Here is a 23,525-nt window from a genome sequence, read left to right on the forward strand (position 1 = left end):
CGTGGCTTGGAAGTAGTCAGTGTGCCCCACATTTATCCTCTGGTCAGAACATTTCTATTCTCTCCTTTCAAGCTCTCAACAGTTCTATTTGTGGTTTTAAAAAGCATTATATCATAAAATGAAAGAAGTTCTTCTTAAATTATATGAGAATGTATTGACTATATCTGTCTATGTATACCTTCTCCGTAGTTTAAGAGCAAAGTGTACATAGACGGATATAGTCAATACTAATGGCAGGTAGGAGCGAGTTCAGTTGCCCTTTCCAACTTTTCCCCAGCATTGATTTTGTGTCCCGCCTAAATATTGTTGAGGCCAACGGGCCTACCTCTTGCTCCATCTTACCTAACCTATTTCAAACAGCTGAGGCATGTTACATCTCTCTGTTAATAGAAACAGAAGCCGAGGACATTCTCTATTACAAGTTCACCTGGCAACAGAGTAGTACTACAAGTTGACAGGTGATTTTGGCAGGTAAGAGGGAAAAATTCAAATTACCAAACTAGGTGAAATAGTGCAGCTGAAGCTGGCCTAAGGTTAGTGGGTGTTCTCTAAAACCAAAATGGGCTCTGGCCAGGGGAACCTGTAGGAGAGTTAATGGCAGTCATTTAGCTGTCATTCATTTTTCACTTCAAATTATTTTTAAAATACTTTTTTAGTTCAGAATGTGTTTGCTTAAGTCATTTCAATAGTAATACTTTTCTCCAGGAGGCAATTAGATATTCTTCATTTTGCAGCCCTTGCATAATAGCTGAGAAAACTGAAGTTGTACAAGCAAAGTGCAGATAAACACCAGATTATCATATTAAAGTCCTTATTAGTCTGTCAGGAGAATTTTTTTTTCACTGAATGCTTTTTTGGTTTTCTTATTATCCATTTTTTTAAAAAAATTAGGATTTTTCTCGATGTTCCTTTAGTTTTAAAGAAATCATCCGGGTCTCCATTTTCATTAGGAAGCTAATCTCTTCTCTACCTCCTTCACACATATTAACTTTGGCCTAAAATATCAAATTTCCCTTTTAAATTTTTAAAATATATATATAAGATATAATTCTATCCATTGGCCTCTTTACTGTAAGATGTTTCAGCCAAGGTAGATCTCTTCCTCCATCATCAGATTTGACTGCAGTATTAAGATGCCTGTTAGCAGTCCTAAACCCAGGATGACAGGGGTTATTTAAAATAGTCTAAGTCTACCACTTATTTACAGAGCATCTTTTGTTTTGGGGAGGCTTAGAGTGTTCTTCGGAGAAGGAAATGGCACGCCACTCCAGTACTCTTTTTTTTTTTTCAGATTTTATTTTATTTTATTTTTACTTTACAATATTGTATTGGTTTTGCCGTACATCAAAGTGAATCTGCCATAGGTGTACACGTGTTCCCAATCCTGAACCCCCCCTCCCACTGCCCTCCCCAAACCATCTCTCTGGGTCATCCCAGTGCTCCAGCCCCAAGCATCCTGTATCCTGCATTGAACCTAGACTGGTGATTCGTTTCTTACATGATGTTATACATGTTTCAATGCCATTCTCCCAAATCATCCCACCCTCTCCCTCTCCCTCAGAGTCCAAAAGACTGTTCTATACATCTGTGTCTCTTTTGCTGTCTCGCATACAGAATTTCTAAATTCCGTATATATGTGTTAGTATACTGTATTGGTGTTTTTCTTTCTGGCTTACTTCGCTCTGTATAATCGGCTCCAGTTTCATCCACCTCATTAGAACTGATTCAAATGTATTCTTTTTAATGACTGAGTAATACTCCATTGTGTATATGTACCACAGCTTTCTTATCCATTTATCTGCTGATGGACATCTAGGTTACTTCCATGTCCTGGCTGTTATAAATGGTGCTGTGATGAACATTGGGGTGCACGTGTCTCTTTCAATTCTGGTTTCCTCGGTGTGTGTGCCCAGCAGTGGGATTGCTGGGTCATAAGGCAGTTCTATTTCCAGTTTTTTAAGGAATCTCCACACTGTTCTCCATAGTGGCTGTACTAGTTTGCATTCCCACCAACAGTGTAAGAGGGTTCCCTTTTCTCCACATCCTCTCCAGCATTTATTTCTTGTAGACTTTTGGATTGCAGCTATTCTGACTGGCGTGAAATGGTACCTCGTTGTGGTTTTGCATTTCTCTGATAATGAGTGATGTTGAGCATTTTTTCATGTGTTTGTTAGCCATCTGTATGTCTTCTTTGGAGAAATGTCTGTTTAGTTCTTTGGCCCATTTTTTGATTGGGTCATTTATTTTTCTGGAATTGAGCTGCAGGAGTTGCTTGTGTATTTTCGAGATTAGTTGTTTGTCAGTTGCTTCATTTACTATTGCTCTTGCCTGGAAAATCCCAAGATTTGCAGGGAATCCACCAGACTCCCCCATGAAATCTAAAAGACATCTATTGCTGTCGTTTTTCCAGGTTAAAAACAAAAGGAAAGAACCTAAAGTTACTTCATTGTGTCATGAGAAGCCAAAAATTCTGCCGTCTGCTTCATATGAAATCTTTCCTAATGAGAATATATGGCAAAACCCTGTGCCTTTCTTCTAGTTCTTCATAGATAGACCTTCTGTTATCTTTCAAATGGAACCAAGACCTCTTAAGAGAAAGAAAATTCTCCTCTAAAATAAAATTGTAAAGTGCAATATAATTTGTGATTTTTTTCCCTCTTATTAAAAAATTACACAGAATCTTAGACAGTTTGATTGCCTGTTTGTCAACTGTGTAGGTCTTCCCAGGAGAAATGTATTTCGGTCTACCAGGAAAGTAGACAAGTAGGAGACATCTTCTCAATATCATGTGATTAATTGCCTGTGCCATTCCATGACCTTTGCCCACTCCAGCACATATGGTCACTAGCAGAAGCCTAGGACAGCCAGTTTTGCTTTCTTAGCTGGCAGAGGGGTAGAAAGAACACACTTGTAGTCACTGGTAAGACCAAGGCTCCACGTAGTGGAGATTTTGGTTGTCTGAAATGCCAAATTAGCTCCCTAAATGGTTTGTTCCATGACAAATTTGATCTTTTTATTATATCTGAATCACATTTTGTTATTTCCTTTGGGTTTTTGACATGGAGGCAGAAAGACACAAGAAAACCAACCAAGACTAATCCTTTGATATTCAAGAAATATTCCAGTCAAGACTAAATAGACTGGGTAATATTCCCAAAACCAACTTGGAATATTAAAGCTAATTCAGGTTGGGCTATCTGACTGAAATGAGTAGTTGGTGGGGGAATTTATTAGTTTATTGTGTTCATCTGGGCTGCCAGTGTGTTTTCATTAAGATAGTGGATAGATTATGGCTTGCCTATTGCACAAACAGCAGTGTCGTCTTTCAGATTTCCCAAGGGTTTTTATTCAGTTCTTACGGACACTTTAGCATAATGGGTAAGAGCACAGATGCTGGTGCTAACCTGCATGGCTTTAAATTGCACCTCTGCCATTTTCTAGCTGGGTATGCTTAGACAAATTGCTTAATCTCTGTGCTTCAGTTTCATCATCCATAAAATGGGAATAATAATGGTACTTCATAAGATTGCGTGTGTGTGTGTGTGCGTGCGCGTGCGTGCGTGCGCGTGCTCGGCCACTCAACTGTGTCTGACTCTTTGAGACCCCATGGACTGTAGCCCAATTGTAGTGGGTGATAATAAGTGACTTGATAAATGTAAAAGCACCTAGAATAGTGCCTGGTACATAGAAAGCACTACACAAGTGTAGTGGTAGCAGTGGTGTGGTTTATGTATGACACACATCATTAGGGTAACTTTCAACACCAGCTCATTTATTGTGGTTTTGAATATTTGGATGCTAATGATAGGCTAAAGTCTGCTATTTCAACTCTACCCTGTTGATTACTCCTATTGGGGAAGGCAGATCACCCAAATATAAGTTTAGTTTTTCCATCTGTAGTCAATCAACCCTCAGTAATCCAAATGGAGATAACTCACGTTGAGGACTATACATGGAAATATTTCAGTTTGCTGCTACTCCTGCTAAGTTGCTTCCGTCATGTACGACTCTGTGCGACCCCAGAGACAGCAGCCCACCAGGCTCCGCCATCCCTGGGATTCTCCAGGCAAGAACACTGGCGTGGGTTGCCATTTCCCTCTCGAATGCATGAAAGTGAAAAGAGAAAGTGAAGTCACTGAGTCGTGTCCAACTCTCAGCGACCCCATGGACTGCAGCACACCGGGCTGCTCTGTCCATGGGATTTTCCAGGCAAGAGTACTGGAGTGGGGTGCCATTGCCTTGGGGCTATTTTATGCTCATCAAGCTTGTTTCTAAGGGGACCTTAACTTAATAGAAGTTGATTAGATGCTCTAGGGATAAAAGTTAAGTTTATGAATTATCTAAGGATGCCAGGGTAACATAAAGACTTATAATATATTTTCAAACATTTAAAATTGAGTCATGTTTTGGATTGTCTGAACAGTCTGTGTAACTTGGTTGACCCAGAGTTTTTATTGCAGTCTTGACTTTTCACCCTGGGAGAAGTGGCAACCAAGTACCCGTGAGCATCCACTTCTCTCCTGTTAGAAAACTGAGCTTTCCTTGTGGAACACATATCCCTTCACTTAATACCTGGGGTTTTTGAATATTCACGTTAAGCAACAGATAATTCAGTCATTTTACTATTGATGTGTCATCAAACAGACAATATGACTACACAACTATCAATAATATGACTTTTGGTGAAATGGAATAGAAACAGTGCTTTAAATAGAACCATCATAACTGAGATGATCAGTGGTTCTTAATATTTTTAATGCATTTTTAAGGTAACAACGTGATACAAAGAAATATCTTCTATGATTCCATTCCTATTGGATGTAAAATTCTGCTTTGAAAGATACTGTTTTGAATATCTGAGACCTTGAACTCCTCTGTATGTTTAGCCTCCAGGTGCAGAACATAAGCCCATCTTCACATCCTGGCTTTGCCATTTACTATCTCAACAACTTGTGCCAATTACCTAACTCCTGTAGAACTGTTTCCTCATGCATAAAGTGAAGAGACCATCCTCGTGGAAGTGTTGTGAGAATTAAATAATGTAATAATCTAAAGCACACAATACATGGCCTTCATCTCAGTAAAAGTTAGTTGCTGCTGCTGCTATTACCACTAATAGTGCTTTCACTGAACTCAGGTTTTTGACCCTAATAGAATCACCAAGAGGTACTGTGTGGAGGGCATAGTTCACTCCTATGATAATAATATTGAGAAGATTACAGATGTTCCCAGTCTTCCTTTAATATCCCAGTGTTAATCTGTCAGCCACACACTTGCCCAAAACTTCTGAATATGCCCAGTTCACTCCCCCTCACAGAATAATTAGGTGCAAGCCTGTTCTGTGTGGTGTAAACCTGGCCTGGAATGACCAAGGCCACTTGTTCTAGCTTCATCCAGCAATGCCTCCTTCCTTTTTTTCACAAGATGGTGCACGCATCACTTTTGGTCTTGAGACACTCTAAGAGTGATTTTTGTGAATCTCAACTGTCTTCCTCTATCTCACATGTTATTTTCTAAACCTGATGAATCTTCCAAGTAATGATATGAGAATATAAAGATCTTTTTAAATGTCAGCTTTCCCTCAGTAAGATCACATTCAAGAGTAAAGAAGTAGTTGTTTCTCTATCATCATTTTAATTTTTTCAGATTCCAGCATAGGTAATTCATGCTTACCTACATTCTTTTCTAATGTTCTCCCTTTAAGTTCCTTTCAAAGAATTACTTAATAGGAGAATTTGGTCTTATGAGTCCATTCAATCTGGCCCCTTACTTGGGCGAACATGACTTTCCATGTAATGGGGGAACAATTTTCACAGCTGAGATGATAGCATAGCCCTATTCTTACAAAAACAACCTACCGCAAACTAGCAGATTCAAGCACATACATCTGACCATCATTTATTGATCCTGTTACAGGGTCAAGTTCTATTTTTCTGAATTTTTGTAATGTTGTATTTTTGTCTGATTCCAGACATGAACCAGAGTTTTAGAAGTGAAATACCATCATTGTACCAATATTAAGTATAACCTTCTGGCACCTACTGAGCGCTTCTGATCCATCTTGCCAGCTGGCACACCTGCATTTGGGTGAAAGACTTTTCTGGCCTGCTCTTCTTAAAAGCTTGTGTTGTTTCCAGACCTCTTTAATAGTTTGTGTTTTATCATAAAGATATAGCGTATTGGTAATGATACACTAGCTTGTCTTTTTTTCTGCTTCCCGTACAAAATTATTAATGGAAGATATTTATAAGGGGAGATGTTTTATACTTTTTTTGGCTAAAAACCATCTTGAGTACCAATCTGAATAATGCACAGGTGGTATAGGCAGGCCTTGGGAATAGATGAGAAGAAACCTAAAGAGCTTAAGCAAAGAATGGGCAGAGAGAAAATAAGAGTGTGGAGGAAACAGAGGCTCATCTGGTGGAAAGGAATAAAGGGCCCTTTGAATTGTCTCAAGTGCTTGCTAGTGGCACTGGTGGCATAAGGCAGCTGTGTTGAGTCTAAGCTGAGTGCCTTCCTGATCTCCTGTTTCCTGAGGCCAAAAAGGGTACAGATCTTTCATCCACATTTATTATAATTTAAGGAACGAGTGTGATCTGGGTATTTGAAAAGAAGACTGGTCGTCAGGAAACGTTCCTTCTGCTTCCCCGCATTGTGTGTCTGTGATAACGTGTGTGACTGTGTGAGAAGTCTCTGACCTTCTCTTTACACAGATTCTCTTGTTTGTGAAATAAGGCATGTTCCGATCAGGGTGTTGGCAAGCATTATGAATGTGTCTGAACCACTCTGGAGAAGTGCAAGGGGTGGGGGTGGGGTGCCCTTAGGTCCAGTCTTCCCAGAGCACAAAAGGCAGTGACACGTGAGGACCCAGCTGCACTGAGGCTTAGGCAAGGTTTGGTAAAGGATTTCATCCAGTGCATGAAACAGTTAATGCTTCTTTGAATAAACAGAATGTACAGTTACCCACAGATGACGCTCATGCACGTGAGCGAAAGGCTCATGTTTGGTGTCTGCTGTGTTCATGGCATGGCTGTGCGCTTAATGTGTCATAAGAACAGAACACCTAATCCCTGCTCTGAAAGGACTGACAGTAACATGGGCCGGAGACACAGAAAGGCAGAAAACACAAACAGAGAACTATTCGTGGGTTAGTCACTGGGCTTCCCAGGTATCTCAGTGGTAAAGAATCCGCCTGCCAAATCAGGAGTCTCAGGAGACACAGGTTCAATCCCCTGAGTTGGGAAGATGCCCTGAGTTGGGAAGATCCCCTGAAGAAGGGAATGGCAACCCACTCTAGTATTCTTGCTTGGAAATATCCCATGAACAGAGGAGCCTGGCTGGCTGCAGTCCATGGGGTCTCCAAGAGTCTGACATGACTGATCATGTGTGCCTGCACGCAAACACATGTACACACACACAAACACAGATCAGTCAACAAATGTCATACTACCCTATGTTTCTTTAGCATCCGCCATAGTTTTCAAAGAACTTCCCATTAAAGTATTTCCCACGAGTATATTGAAGGTGCTCTTCCATTTAATTTGCAAAATTTAGGCTACTGAATATTTCTTAGAAAACACTAGTGAAAATAAGATATTTCAACCTGTTGGATAGATTTGGGGGCATAATGTAGGGTGTGGTGAGGGTAAAAAATGAGAGTTCAAATTTTTCAATTTACTAGAAAGTCAAAGTAATACAGGAGTAGATATATAATTATATACTAATATATAGGATGGATTATATTGGAGTTATTCAAAAGAGAGGAATATTGTTATGGGCTAGAGAAGTGAGGGAGGGCAAAATGGAGGAAAATGAGCTTAAGCCAGTTCTTAAAAGATGCATAGGAGTTGGATGAGCAAAGATGAGCTGAAAAAGCTTTCAAGCTAAAGGAAATAATATCTAACTTGTAAAACTGTCCTCAGTCCAGTTCAGTTCAGTCACTCAGTTGTGTCTGACTCTTTGCAACCCCATGAATCGTAGCACGACAGGCCTCCCTGTCCATCACCAACTCCCGGAGTTTACTCAGACTCATGTCCATCTAGTCGGTGATGCCATCCAGCCATTTCACCCTCTGTCATCCTCTTCTCCTCCTACCCTCAATCCCTCGCAGCATCAGGGTCTTTTCCAATGAGTCAACTCTTCGCATGAGGTGGCCACAAGTATTGGAGTTTCAGCTTTAGCATCAGTCCTTCCAATGAATACCCAGGACTGATCTCCTTTAGAATGGACTGTTTGGATCTCCTTGCAGTCCAAGGGACTCTCAAGAGTCTTCTCCAACAGCACAGTTCAAAAGCATCAATAGAAAAAGCAAGAGAGTTCCAGAAAAACATCTATTTCTGCTTTATTTACTATGCCAAAGCCTTTGACTGTGTGGATCACAATAAACTGTGGAAAATTCTGAAAGAGATGGGAATACCAGACCACCTGACCTGCCTCTTAAGAAACCTATATGCAGGTCAGGAAGCAACAGTTAGAACTGGACATGGAACAACAGACTGGTTCCAAATAGGAAAAGGAGTACGTCAAGGCTGTATATTGTCACCCTGCTTATTTAACTTCTATGCAGAGTACATCATGGGAAACGCTGGGCTGGAAGAAGCACAAGCTGGAATCAAGATTGCCGGGAGAAATATCAATAACCTCAGATATGCAGATGACACCACCCTTATGGCAGAAAGTGAAGAGGAACTAAAAAGCCTCTTGATGAAAGTGAAAGAGGAGAGTGAAAAAGTTGGTTTAAAGCTCAACGTTCAGAAAACTGTCCTAGAAACATTTAAAAAGCCAAACTTTTAAAATATTCATTCTTATTTATTACTTGGTAGGAAGGAGCAAAATATTTCTAAAGGAATTTGGGAATTTTAAAAATTGTAGAGATTTTCTGTATTTTCCTCAAGAAAAAAAAGTAAATATCCTTCTATTTGAAAGTAACCTTAAACCCTTTTGGTATGATTCAGAAATGTTTCTGTATTTGAACATCACTGTGACTCAGCAGTTACACCTTTTCCCATGAACCTGGAAAGATCTTAGTATTTTAACTCTTCAATATTATGTGGCTATGATGGTTATGCTGGGCTTCCCCAGTGGCTCAGCGGTAAAGAATCCACCTGCAATGCAGGAGCTGCAGGAGACGTAGGTTTGATCCCTGGGTCGAGACGATCCCTTGGAGAAGGAAATGGCACCCCACTCTCATATTCTTGCCTGGGACATCCCATGGACAGACGAGCCTGGCGGGCTGCAGTCCATGGGGTTGCAAAGAGTCAGACATGACTGAAGCGAGATAGCCCACACGAACACATGATGGGTATGAATACAGTATGATAAAGTGGACTAACTAGAGATAATGACCCAATGTTGAGACTGTGATACTGATGAAACATTGTCTCTGCCCATTGCAGGCGAGTTGCAGCAATTCTTCCATAGTGATCACTTCTTGTGACAAAAGAGAGTGTCTTCTTATTTCTTCACTCTAAGTCAAAGCATAAAAGTAGGCAGAGATGTTTTTAACTAACATGACTATGATTGTCTATGTGCCATTATTTAATTGTTCATAGAGATCAGATTGTACTGGTGCAGAGGAATATGAATCCAATTTCGAGCTGTCAGTGGAGAATGTCAGTCATTTCAGTAAATCGCCCCCTTAGTGTCATCATGTATAATTCTTTAATTTTAGGCCTGAAAAATTCTGAAAGAAATACTGTGTAAAATGCACCAAAAAGAACTGTCCTGTGTAAGACACTTTATGTGGTGTTTGGAAATAAAAATGGACCTATGACACTGAAGTCTGTAGGTCGATGTTATCAAGGTTCTCAGAGTGGTAACCATTAACTAGGCTTGTGTATTCTTTAAAAAATCATCACATGGTTTTGAATTATGCATTTAATTTAACCTATCTTAACACATGGAAGTTTTGATGTAGTTTCCTTTCTCAGTCAGTTCCAAAGAGTCAAAGTGATTGTCAAGGCTGAAAAGGCTTTTGTATTGTCTTCAAATGTTAAAGCCATGTATGTGAACAACAAGGCTGATGAATTTGCTATTTTATTTCGTTGACATTTTAATTCAAAATGTAAACTGAAGTTTCTTTTCATTTCTTTGCACTATTAATATTATTCTGTTTTTGGTTAGCTTGAGTAAAGCTGTTCACTGGTGTCATTTTTGATAATTAGCCTTTTATATCTTGGGGTTTTTGGTAAGCAAATAAATATTTTAAATGTAATTGGTGCAATTACTGTATGTGCATTGAACAACTTTATATTGAGCTTCATGTCATGTCACATTTTTATGCTAGTAGGGTTTTTTTATGATTTTTTTTAATTGTATGTGGTATTCTTCTGAAATGTATAATTACCAGCTCAGCCCTGAGTTGGAGAAGCAAGAGTTCTGTCGTTTTCTCAGACAGACTTGTATTAAAAGATATAGGAAAGCTTGCTTTCTTCTCACATTCTTTCCCCATCCGTAAGAGTCATTCCTGTCTGAATGTTAATGTTATTTTTACATCCTGTGCAATCCCAGCATCACCTTGTTCTTGTAGGAGTACGAGTAAACAGCCCAAATTTAGTCCAGATTTGATTTGATAGAAACTAGAAGGTGGTGGCTCAGTGGTAAAACAATCTCCCGGCCAATGCAGGAGACACAAGAGACTTGGGTTTGATCCCTGGGTCAGGAAGATCCCCTGGAGTAGGAAACGACAACCCACTCCAGTATTATTGCCTGAAGAATTCCATGTACAGAGAAGCCTGGCAGGCTACAGTCCATAGGGTCGCAAAGAGTCAGACACGATTGAGCACACTTGCTCCCATGAGAGGGTTGGGGCAGGAGTGGAGGCTGGTGGTCCTTAGGAGGCCAGGGGTAAAAACCGAAGGAAAGGAGAACAGTGTAGTCATTAGCTAAACATGAACTTTTACCCTTGGTCTTGTCTGCATGGAATCATACAGCATGATGAGAAGCTTTAAGATAGTAGATCTGCCCAAAATGCTACTTGGCGGCATATTCAGGCCACGTATGAATCACAGCAGAAACGCATAGGACAAGGGTCAGTGTAAAGGTAAGCACAAGGATCAGATCCCTTGCTGCAGGGGGACGTAATTGACTGTTGACTCCCCGCTGGGGCCCTTGTGGATTCACCCCAACAGTGGCACCTCAGCCATGTTTCTCTTGAGACACCAGTCAGTCATTACAGTAGGGGGATACTAAGGCAGGTTCATGCCTGCAAGATTTAGGACCCCTTTAATAAGTGACTTTTGGGGGAATTCTTGCACAGTCCAGTGGTTAGGACTCCATGCTTCCATTGCAGGGGTCATGGGTTCGATCCCCAGTCTGGAATCTAAGATCCCACACGCTGTTCAGTATGCCAAAAAATAAAATTAAATTAAAAAAAAGAATAATAAATCACCCAGGAAAGCAGATCAGATAGATCTGAAATTAAAATGGTATTTTTAAGTGACTTTTTCTTTCAGCTTTATTGAGGAATATATATGTGTGTGTGCATGCACTCAGTCGTGTTCGACTCTTTGTGACCGCATGGACTGTAGCCCACCAGGCCCTTCTATCTGTGAAATTTTACAGGTAAGAATACTGGAGTGGTTGCCAAATAAAATTATTATATATTTCAAATGTGGGCGGAAAAAAGTGTGCACAAGAAGGGAGAAAGTAGCATAGTTCTGGACTCTAGGATGTTTACAAGAGGTTTTAGAATTGCTTAACTGAAAGAAGGCTTAAACAAAACCAAGAATGAGTGAGAAAAGGCCCTTGTTCACAAAATCCACTGGAGTGGGTTGCTATTTCCTACCCCAGGGGAACTTCCTGACCCAGGGATCAAACCAGTGTCTCTGTGTCCCCTGTACTGCAGGTGAGTCCTTTACCACTAGCGCCACCTGGGAAGCCCAGTATATTGCAACAACAGAATTACTGGGTTGGCCAAAGAGTCCGTTCGGATTGGTCTGTGTTCCCACATAGATTTCTGACCAACCCCATAAAAGTAGTTACTGTGGAGAATGAATAGAAAAGATGGAAAACTTCTGGACTCCTTATTAATCCTCTTTGAAAGGGAGGGGGGAGCATGGTTGTGATAAAGGACAGATTCTTATCCAAGAGCCAGAAAATGAAATTACCTTTGCTCAGTGTCAGACTGCTCTGCTCTATATCATCACAAAACGCTATAGCAACACCATGACCTTTGTAACCGTACATGTGTTTCCCACCTCATGTTTAAGAATTCTTCTACTTTAAAAAGAGATCCAGAGTCAGACTGAGAGGAAGACTGATTGTAGAACAGTTAGAGGGCATCATGCTGGTGAACATCAGTTGTGATATCATACTCTGCTTAAATTATGATGAAATCATTGGAGGTATCAGAGCAAAAAGCAGATTGTGGGGAAGCTATTAACAGTTTAGCCTTTCCAGTCTATGTGCGAATATGGATTCCATCTACCAAAGGGATTAGTTCAGCCCAACTTGGATGTACATGGCAGTTTCATGGATTTTAGCTTTGTTTCCTGTGTGTTTATAACTTTACAAAGTTAGACATTGCTAGGTTTTTTTTTTTAAACACTATCAAATTCTACGATGTTTCAAAAGGTCACCTGAGTTGAATGACTACTTAACAACCTTTTAGAAAAAGGAGGTGCTGAAGGAAAGAGAAACATTAACAAATTTCTTACATCTAGTGATTTGAAAGCTAATTGATATTTACTGCTGTAAAGCCCAGTAGATAACTTAAAATCTTCACTGCTTACCTGTGTGAAGTCCTGTCAGACTCCTCCCCTCAGATCTGTACATGCTGTGCTGAGATGAATATTTGTCCAGCCAGCTCTTTAAGCTAGCCTAGAACTCCCTCCCATGAGAAATGTACCTTTTCTCCGCCCCTAAAACTCTGGGATTTCAATTACTTAACATTTATTGTCATTTGGAGACACTTTATTCAAATTACTTTAAAGAAAACCAAAACCAAGCACCAGGTTTCCTTAGTGAGGAGCTAAATACTTCAGAAATTCTAGGTTGTCAGGGAAGGAATAGTGGGATTTTTTAAAGAACAGCATATTGTCCCTCATTGGCCGACTCTGTGGGTTGGTTAATGTTTTAGATGGAGCGGTGAGGACCAATAGGTCTGTGCGATTCTTTGGTTGGACAGTGAGAGTCACCTGAAAAGACTATTATGGAAAATATCTTTGCTGGTTGCTTTTCTTACAAATGGTATATTTAAAAAATATTCTTGAGTTCCGTTATAGTACTTGATTGCAATGAAAAGTTCATCTACACATATTGTATTACCACTTCGTGCCTCTTACTGTAAAAGTGAATGATATTTGCCGTTGGATTTTAGGTCAGGAGGATTATCACAGCTTTTACTTTCTAACAAGACCCTGAGTTTTGGGGTCAGACAGACCTGATGTGAGTCTTAGAGCTGCATTTTACAAGCATATTTGACCTTGAACAACACTTAATCTCTCAGAGCCTTCCAGTCCTCATCTATTCAAAGAAGATAATACTTACTCAAAATATTGTTTAGAGTTTTAAACTAAATGATATATATGTAAATACATTACACAGTGCCTGACTCAAAAGACAGTAATTTTCTTTCTTCCTTTTTGTTCATTCCATGAACATTATTGCACACCTACTCAGTGGTGAACATTGCACCAGGCACAGGAAATGGGAAAGGGCACATAACTCACACCCTCAGTTCAGTTCAGTTGAGTTGAGTTCAGTTCAGTTCAGTCGCTCAGTCGTGTCCGACTCTTTGCAACCCCATGAGGCGCAGCACGCTAGGCCTCCCTGTCCATCACCAACTCCTGGAGTTCACTCAGACTCACGTCCATCGAGTCAGTGATGCCATCCAGCCATCTCATCCTCTGTCGTCCCCTTCTCCTCCTGCCCCGAATCCCTCCCAGCATCAGAGTCTTTTCCATTGAGTCAACTCTTCGCATGAGGTGGCCAAAGTACTGGAGTTTCTAGGAACTCTCAATACAGTGTGAAAAGTGGTGCAGCTGAGCAGCATACAATAGACCAAGTGAACAGAAAAGAGGGGTGCAATTTCCTTTGCCTGGGAAAAGTAGGGGAGACTCCTCTGAGATGGTACATAGGCTGGGTTTGTGAGGAGTGGATAGGTAGAAAACGGAAGAAAGGCTAAGATAGGGACTTAGGAAAAGTGAGTTCCGTTGGGGTTAAAGGATATGGTTTGAGTAGAGGAGCAGTGTTTGGACTTTGTATGCCATAGGTGTTCAGTGAAGTGACACAGTCAGACCTACACTTAGAAATCTCCCCTCAGCAGCCATGTGGAGGACAGATGACAAGCAGGGAAGCACATGAAGAGACGTTTGCCCTGTTCCAGAATGGAGGCTGAGACCTGAACTGAAGCAAAAGTGATGAGAATGAGGAGAGAGTCGACAGGCAGGAGTCTTGGAGTGGGGAGTGGGGCAGTAGAGGAAGAGAAGCAGACTCACATGGTAACACCAAAGATAAGTGGAAAATCAGAACTATTTCAGAAATAAAGGAGGAAGAGAATTTTAGTTTGGAGCATAGTGTCCTGTTGAGTGATACAAATAAATTAAGGGAAAAAAAGACCAAAATCTGGTCATGGCATTTAGCAGTTGGGAAGTTATTGGTGATCTTAAGGGGCATTTAATGCAGAGGTAAAGATAGACAGCATTTCTTGAATGAATTATAAACCACAGGCAGCATTAGCTAAGCCTGTACGAGTTGTCTTTTAAAAAATCTTTAAGAAACAATCATCTTTTTAAAAATCTTTAAGAAATCATGGCTCATGTTAGAGGTGCCCCAACACTAAAAATGGGCAAAAGCAGTCTCAATTTTTGACAGCTACTGCAAGCTTAAACTTCAAGGCTCCTCCCAAGGCCTCAGAAGAGGCTCATGCATATGGAAGGCCATGGAACTTGAGCTTCCTGCTTCTCATGGTAAATCCATCTCAAGCTGAGAGAAAAGCAAGGACCGCCTATATAAGAATGTTCCCTACCCCATTGTTTGTATTAAGAAAAAGTGGAGACAAACAACCCAAATGAAGAAATAGTTAAGAGAAAGCACATTCATACTATGCACCTGTTAACAAGAATGAGGTACATCTTGTATATATGTATTGACATGGAAGGGTGTTCATGACATATTATTCAGTGAAAAAAGCTAGTTTTAGAACATTGTAGGTGTATAATCCCATGTATACAAAAAGAAATGTGTATACATACAACTGTACACATATATACATACCCATGCACACACAAATATATAATGCATACATGTTTCTATTTCTAGTTAGATTTGATAGGAAAAAAACTCTGGAAAGCCCACTCAATTATCAGCATCTGTTATTCTTGGAGAGTAGAAATAGGAGACTGGAGTTTGGTGATGGGGAGACTTTCATACTGTCTTCTCACATTTCTATATCATTTTAATTTTGTGAATAAATTCATGATTCTTTGGTTAATTTTCACAAAAGTACAAAATTTTAAAATCTCACATGATGAATAAGTTAAGCTATTTAGCTTTTATAAATCCTATCTCAAGGAGAACATAATGGCATCTTTAATATTTGAAGGGTAGCCCCTGAAAGAGAGATTGGATTTGTTCTGAAGGATACTTAACTACAGAAATAGGACCAGTCGGTTCAAGAAAGAGATAAAGTTTTGAAACTGTAAAAAGTTTAAAATATTTATAAAGACCATTTGCAGCAACATGGATGGACTTGGAGGGCATTATGCTAAGTAAAGTAAGTCAGACAGAGAAAGACAAATATCATATGATATCATTTATATGTGGAATCCTAAGAAATACAACAGACCAGTGAATAAAACAAAAGAGAAGCAAACTCACAGATATAGAGAACAAACTAGTGGTTACCAGTCGGGAGGGTAATATAGGAGTAGGAAAGTGGGAGGTAATAGCTATTGGGTTTAAGATAGGCTCAAGGACATGTTGTACAACACAGGGAATGTAGCCAATATTTTGTAATAATTGTAAATGGAAAGTAACCTTTAGAAATTGTGTTTAAAAAAATTTAGCAATATGTACAAAGACCAGACACAACAAGCCTGGAGTCATTTTAGATGTCACCAGGTTTTGTTTGTTTGTTTTTTTAATTTTTATTTTTACTTTATTTTACTTTACAATACTATATTGGTTTTGCCATACATTGACATGAATCCACCACGGGTGTACATGCGATCCCAAACATGAACCCCCCCTCCCACCTCCCTCCCCACAACATCCCTCTGGGTCATCCCCGTGCACCAGCCCCAAGCATGCTGTATCCTGCATCGGACATAGACTGGTGATTCGATTCTTACATGATATTATACATGTTTCAATGCCATTCTCCCAAATCATCCCACCCTCTCCCTCTCCCACAGAGTCCAAAAGTCCGCTATACACATCTGAGTCTTTTTTGCTGTCTTGAATATAGGGTCATCATTGCCATCTTTCTAAATTCCATATATATGTGTTAATATACTGTATTGGTGTTTTTCTTTCTGGCTTACTTCACTCTGTATAATTGGCTCCAGTTTCATCCATCTCATCAGAACTGATTCAAATGGATTCTTTTTAACGGCTGAGTAATACTCCATTGTGTATACGTACCACAGCTTTCTTATCCATTCATCTGCTGATGGACATCTACGTTGTTTCCATGTCCTGGCTATTATAAACAGTGCTGCGATGAACATTGGGGTACATGTGTCTCTTTCTATTCTGGTGTTTATGCCCAGAATAGTTTCCTCTGGTTTCCTCGGTGTGTATGCCCAGCGGTGGATTGCTGGGTCATATGGCAGTTCTATTTTCAATTTTTTAAGGAATCTCCACACTGTTTTCCATAGTGGTTGTACTAGTTTGCATTCCCACCAACAATGTAGAAGGGTTCCCTTTTCTCCACATCCTCTCCAGCATTTATTGCTTGCAGATTTTTGGATTGCAGACATTCTGACTGGTGTGAAGTGGTACCTCATTGTGGTTTTCATTTGCATTAAATGAGTGATGTTGAGCATCTTTTCATGTGTTTGTTAGCCATCCATATGTCTTCTTTGGAGAAATGTCTGTTTAGTTCTTTGGCCCATTTTTTGATTGGGTCGTTTATTTTTCTGGAATTGAGTTGCATAAGTTGCTTGTATATTTTTGAGATTAGTTGTTTGTCAGTAGATGTCACCAGGTTTTAAGAGACGGTTCACAGTTGCACTTTGTTTCTGGCCCTGCTTTGGTCACGTTCAGCCCCTTTGTTGAAAGTGGATCTTTCAGTCTCACTTGTGAGAGTTTGAAGTCAGCCTACTTGAGACAGTATTTGTAGGAATTGAAAGCAGGGCTGTGGGTCAGACTACCTGTGTCCACTCCTGCACTTAAAAGCCTGGGTGTTCCTTATCCTTCCTAGGTCTCAGCTTTCATATCTGTGAAAAGAAGTAATCAAACTAAGACTACCTTTGCAAGCAGTGATATCATCAGATGGATTAGAATTGTTTCATATCTTCCCCCTCCATTTCCATCAGCTTTCTCCCCTAGACCACCCCCCAAAAATATATAATCTAAGTGAAAAAGTGTGGGCCAGCTCGGTGAATACAGCTTTCCAACAAGTACTTTGTTCATCCACTTCTAACCAAATTGCTGCTATATAAACCCTTTCTTTTTAAAAAGTCATCTAGAGCCACCACTGCCTCAGAAGGTTTCAATGAGATAATTAATGTAAGACTTTTAGCACAATGCCTAGCACAGAGTAAATATTCAATGAAATAAAAATTATATACACACATGTAGCCCACTGAATCAAAATGTTATTATAAGTGAGACAACATTTTAAAGATTCTAGGGGTACATCTGTCAGGCTTTTCTTTCAGTACATGGGGGGAAATGGTTTAATGATTAAAAGCCTGGCATACACTTAGTGTTATTTGGTCTCATTTCCTTTCAATTTTCCTGTCCTTGAGTTTCAATGACTTTTCTTATTCCTTTGTTCATTCAATAATCATTTATCGAGTACCTACTGAGTTCCAGGTTCAATCCTACATGCTGATAGTACTAAGATGAAGGGGAAAAAATAGGGGCTGTATGCAACAGGGAGCTCCTGTAGGGTCAGAAGGAGAGAGAAGTTCAAATAAATACAATGTGATGTGATTATGTTAAAATTAAAGGTGTATAAATGATAGTAATGGAGAAAGCAGAAAAGTGTATGGAAATGTATTCCATACACTTTTCTGCTTTCTCCATAGGAAACTTCATAAAGGAGGAAACACCTGAACTGGAGCTTGAAAGGCGAGCAGGAATCTCCTTGGTAGAAATCCTTGTCAGAGGATGGGTTTGAGACACTGCTTGATGTTTGGTGTGAAGTTTTCCACCACTGTTTATAAAACTGAAAAGACACTAACTTTGGTTTCTCTTTTCCTGATATTTGGTGGTAATGACAGAAAACCCAATAAATAATCATTTAAATAGGTTAGAGGTGTATCTAATGACACAGGCTTCATTTGTCTTCCTGCTCCAGTATCGTTATCAATATGGCTTTCATCCTCAGTGTCAAAAGGGCAACTATAGCTTCCATCAAGGTCTTCTTGTGAGGCTTTGTAATTCTACCAGGAAGGAAAGTCCTTCTCCTGAATCTTCCATTTATACCTCTTAGACAGAAAGGCCACCACCATGAACTGTGGGGAAAGCTGAAAAATTATTCTGGAGGAAGAAGGTAAGGAAAGAGGAATTGTGGATGGGACTGCCCAATCTACAGTGTCTGCCAGAACAATACAGCTTTTAAATTAGCAGTCAACAATTTGGTCTTATGTTTCTTATAGTTGTTGCCACTTGTAATCGTTTCCTGGAGCTCTTTTAACAAGTATCACAATCTGAATTGCTTAAAACAACAGAAATGTATTGCCTCACAGTTCTGGAGGCTAGAGGTCCCAAATCAGGGTATCAGTAGACACCTAAAACCTATGGAGGAGGGACTTCCCTGGTGGTCCAGTGGTTAAGACTTCGCCCTCCAATGCAGGGGGTGTGGCCTCAGTCCCTGATGGGGAGCTAAGATCCCACATGCCTCTCGGTCAAAAAACTCCAAAACTTAGAATCAGTATTCTTACAGATTCAATAAGGATGTTAAAAATGGTCCATATTAAAAGAAAAATCTTAAAAACAACCTTTCAGGGAATGCGCTCTTGCCTCTTCCCAGCTCTGCTGATTTGCTAGCAGTTTTTGGTCTCCTTCGTTCTGCTTAGCTGTATAACTCCAATCTCTGCCTTTGTCCTCAAATGATGTTCTCCTTGTGTCTCTGTCTTCACGTGACCAGTCATATCCAGTATGACCTCATATTCACGTAACTAATTACATCTGGAATGACTCTATTCCCAAATGAGGTAGCATTTCTGAAGTATTGGGAGTTAGGACTTAAATATATTTGGTTGTTGTTGTTTTTTTTTTGGCCATAGGGGTTATAAATTAATTCATAACACCATTACTTTGCACTTGGTATATAAATAAGAAATACTCTATTTCCACCTTATGTTTCTGTATACCTAGATTTTGTAGTGAAGTGAAAGTTGCTCAGTCATGTCTGACTCTTTGTGACCCCATGGACTGTACAGCCCATGAAATTCTCTAGGCCAGAATACTGGAGTGGGAAGCCTTTCCCTTCTCTAGGGGATCTTCCCAACCCAGGGATTGAACCCAGTTCTCCAACATTGCAAGCAGGTTCTTTACCACCAGCTGAGCCACCAGGGAAGCCCAAGAATACTGGAGTGGGTAGCCCATCCCTTCTCCAGTAGATCTTCCTGACTCAGGGATCACACCAGGGTCTCCTGATGGGGCTTTCCTGGTAGCTTAGCTGGTAAAGAATCCTCCTGCAATGGGGGAGACCTGGATTCCATCTCTGGGTTGAGAAGATCCCCCAGATAAGGGAACAGCTACCCACTCCAGTATTCTGGCCTAGAGAACTGCATAAATAATATTCAAATAACTGGTTATGATGGAGAAGGCAATGGCACCCCAGTCCAGTACTCTTGCCTGGAAAATCCCATGGACGGAGGAGCCTGGAAGGCTGCAGTCCATGGGGTCACTGAGGGTCAGACATGACTGAGCGACTTGACTTTCACTTTTCACTTTCATGCATTGGAGAAGGAAATGGCAACCCACTCCAGTGTTCTTGCCTGGAGAATCCCAGGGACGGGGGGAGCCTGGTGGGCTGCCATCTCGGGTCACACAGAGTCGGACACGACTGAAGTGACTTAGCAGCAGCAGCAACTGGTTATGAATTTAGCAAAAATAATTTTCAAACTGATACCTAATACAATATGCTAAAAACAATGTATGAATGTCTTAAACAAGTTACAGAGAGTGCATAGAACTGCAGAAAAAGAAAGAACCTAGCATTTTGAATATTTGTGGTTATAAGAAACAGTGGAAATTATGAAAGATATGTAAGTTATAAGTATATAAAAATGTAAAGCTTTTTATGCTAGAAAAGCTCTGTGGGGATATAACAGATTGGAAAATGTTATAAAAAATAATTCAGACAATAAACATAAAATGTATGTTACATAAAAATTCATATAACTATTAAGGCCCCAGCAGATAGATGGCTAAAGGATGTGACCAGGCAATGTATTAAAACACCATATGTTTGTCAAGCAAACATATAGGAAAATGTTTAGTAATCACCAAAAAGTGTAATTTAAACTGCAGTGTAACTGATAAATTATTACATTGTGATGGTGATATAAACTGATACAGTACCTTTGAAAAACATTTGGTAAATACATTCAGAGTTATAAAAATGTTTATACAATTAATATTTCTGAAAATTTAGCCTAAGTAAATAATCCTAAAGAAGAAAAAAATGTGCTCATAAAATGACTAATAGACTTTATGCAGCTCTTTATTAACTGCAGAATCATTTGTAATAGTGAACACATGGGAGCTGTCTAATTTCCTGAGAGCAGATGAAGGCGTGACTGAATTACGATGCATCCTTTTGTTGGAATAAGCAGTCATTGAAAAGTTTAATAATAACGACCTGTGGCAACATGGAAGAAGTACTTCCATTTTAAAGTTACATGTTTTTTTTAAGTGCCGTGTATGAATACAATAATGTAAAATTGAAAAGCACACACAAGGAAAAAAGTCAGCAACAATGACATAGTAGAATGTGCAGAGGGTGTTAGGGAGCATGGAGCCATCAGCAGGTAATATGATTATGCATCATTTTTCTATCATTTCCAAACTTTCTTATTATAATTTAGATGATTTTTTAAACATATTTAGTTTACCATTTGGTTTAAAATTCCCCTGTACTTCTTGCATGTTAATGAAACCATCAGGAGGTAAGGAGAATTTAATGAGATTTCTGAGAAAAAAATTTTGCTCACAGAAGTATTGTAAATCACACTAGATGTTTTTCTTTCCTAAATAATTCTTGTACTAAGTGATAGGATTACTCTGATAGGAAAAAGTGACATTTGAAGAAAGCTTTTTAATGTAGTATATGTGCAATACATGGTTAGTGGTGGTGTTTTTGACTGGTGAAGTAATTATTTTAATCCTGTCTCATCATTCACTTTAGTTTGATTTTGTGGCTTAGATTTAAAAGCCATAAGTTTCAAAGAAAATAGCTTCCCTTAGGGGGGAGAAAAATAGTTTTTACTTTCACCATGACAAATGATCTCTTCTGACTTTGTAGTTATGACTTAATAGTGTGGATTTAATGCCAAGTGGTCAATGCAGTTGACACCATTTTAGCAATCTATTTGCGTTCTTATAAAGAAGAGAAATTGTTCCTCCTTTCTCAGAGACTGAGTTTATAAGAGCTGTAAAAACATGATCATTTGTTTGGCTCCTTGTTCCTGGTTAGCTGTATGTACCTAGCCTGTTCCCTGACTCGCTGAGCTGCCTGCTGTCCCTGAGGGAACACAAGCAGCCGACTCTCTCTGGGGGGGGTGTGAGAAGTAACCAGGGATGACAACCCCTTTGGGCCGTCTACTGCCCAGGCTTGATTAGATTATGTCTCTGTGGTTGACTAGGCTTTGAATTCACTAGTTTGAATTCGCTACCTGAAGATTAAAGTCAGTGGTGGTGCATCTCACCACCTCCTAAAATAATGCACACACACAACTTGCATGCATGCGTACACGTGCACACAGGCTTAGTGCAAAACAACCAACTTATATCCTTTAGGAGAAAAGGCGTCTGGTGGAGTGGGTGTGGGAGTGATGATGGAAAGAAGTTAATCCCTGTCTCCAAAGTAAAGACTAGACAATGGGGATCCATGCAAAGCAGTGCTGGACAATTGACATCTACTGGCTCCCTAGTGAAACGCAGCCTGCCCTCAGTTATTCAGGGACGGATCATCCAAAGTGTGGATTATCCAGGCCATATGCTTCTCCTCCTTTGCCATCTGGCTGGTTGCCTGCTTCCCTTCTTATTAACAGAGAACATACTCAAAATACTTCAGTCCATTTCTGCCAAACCATTTCTATTACCTGTACTCAACCCTATTTTTAAGCTTATTCAGTGCATATTTGGGTCCAGTCTGGTCCCTTGGCATACTATGATGTTTCACAGGATGTATTGGTTAGTCTCTAATGTACCATCTTTGGCTTCATCCTCGCCTTGTCATAGCCATTTAGTCATCTCTTGGACGTGTTATTTATCACTCCAGTTAGCTAGTGAGCTCCTTTAAATTAAGGAGTATCTCCTCTGCCTTTCACATCCTTTTCAGCTGGCCCAGAGAGCTCCTCTTCACAGGGTGGGTGTGATACAAGTGCTGTTGGCTGACTCAGTACTATTTATTGCCATTTCTGTCAGGTAAGTTGTAAGAAAGTCACAGCAGTAAGGAGCAGTAAGCAGAACTGCCATTTGCTATAAAAATCAACTAAAAGAGAATATCCAGGCTTTTGGAACTGGAAGGAGCATTAGAGATAATTTTATCTTGTTAATGGGAAACTTCGACTCAGAGGAGTAAAGGAACTTGTCAGAACATTTGTAGCAGAGTCTGGATTAGAATTCAGCTCTTTAGAGTCTGTTCCTGTTATACTCCAATTTTGAAGTCTTATATAAGTGTGGAGTCATGCAGAAGGTATGCAGAAAAAGAGTGGCTTGAATTACAGTGCTGAGAGGAAAAGAATGCATTAGTAACAAATTATGAAGAGTGAAGAAAATTTTATCCTTTTTTGTATACATTGATCTATTGGGATTATAGCTATTATAGAAAAATAGCAATTATTTGGAGTTATTTTTATTTGTTTTAAAGACTGGTCTAAAACAAAAATTGAAAAGATCTCATCCAAGTGCCTAGAACAAACCTGACCCAGTCGGAGTCAATCACAATTTGTTGAGTGAAAGAATGAGACAACAGCCCATTTTTAAAGGACGATGGGTGCTCTTTGGTTATAGCGTTACCAAACCCATTTATGAAAAATAGTAGAGCCTGTCTTTGAATCAAAAGTTTCTTGGTTTTGCCACATATTTTAATTGACTCTGGACAAACAAGCTACAAATGACAATGAATTTAAGTACCTGTTGTGGATGTCATAAATTGCCAGAGAAAACTAGTACTGTGT

General features: G+C 39.7%; 1 protein-coding gene across 1 annotated transcript in view; it reads left to right on the forward strand.

The window, feature by feature from the left end:
• The window catches only part of CAMKMT (calmodulin-lysine N-methyltransferase), a 420,005-nt gene that overhangs the window by 297,356 nt on the left and 99,124 nt on the right, over positions 1 to 23,525 (forward strand). The window lies entirely within an intron of this gene.

This window comes from Budorcas taxicolor, chromosome 11 (genome assembly GCF_023091745.1).
Source record: "Budorcas taxicolor isolate Tak-1 chromosome 11, Takin1.1, whole genome shotgun sequence".
NCBI lineage: Eukaryota > Metazoa > Chordata > Mammalia > Artiodactyla > Bovidae > Budorcas > Budorcas taxicolor.